The sequence below is a fragment of the Propithecus coquereli genome, unplaced genomic scaffold (genome assembly GCF_000956105.1).
Source record: "Propithecus coquereli isolate 6110/MARCELLA unplaced genomic scaffold, Pcoq_1.0 Scaffold289, whole genome shotgun sequence".
NCBI classification, from domain to species: domain Eukaryota; kingdom Metazoa; phylum Chordata; class Mammalia; order Primates; family Indriidae; genus Propithecus; species Propithecus coquereli.
In genome coordinates this window covers 994412-994853 of record NW_012148496.1, presented here as the reverse complement: position 1 = coordinate 994853, position 442 = coordinate 994412, and positions in this window count along the sequence as shown.

The window sequence follows — 442 nt, the reverse complement described above, 5'->3', positions numbered from 1 at the left end:
TTCTTCCCATCCCATCATGGCTAGGAACTCAGGTTTAAGGTTCTCTGGGGTCCCCTTAGCCAAGAAGGGGTCTATTCAGTCAGTGAGGGGCTAAGGATTTTATTTTAATTCACACTTATTTGCAAATACTATGTCATTTTTACATAAGGGACTTGAGCGTCTGTGGATTTTGGTGTCTGGGGGGATTCCTGAAACTGAGGGACAACTGTATAGAGTGTAGATGCACACTGCTTGTTTTCAAATCCTAACTTTTCCACTTAAGAGCTGTGGCTCCTAGGTAAGTTACTTGGCCTTTCTCTGCCTCTATTTCCTTGTTTATAAAATGGAGATGGTAATACGTCATATGGTATGTAAGTATCAAGTGAATTAAACCATGTCAGTTGCTTAGAACAGTGCTTGGAACAATTATTATTCTATAAGTGGCAATTTATAATTTTTAGAA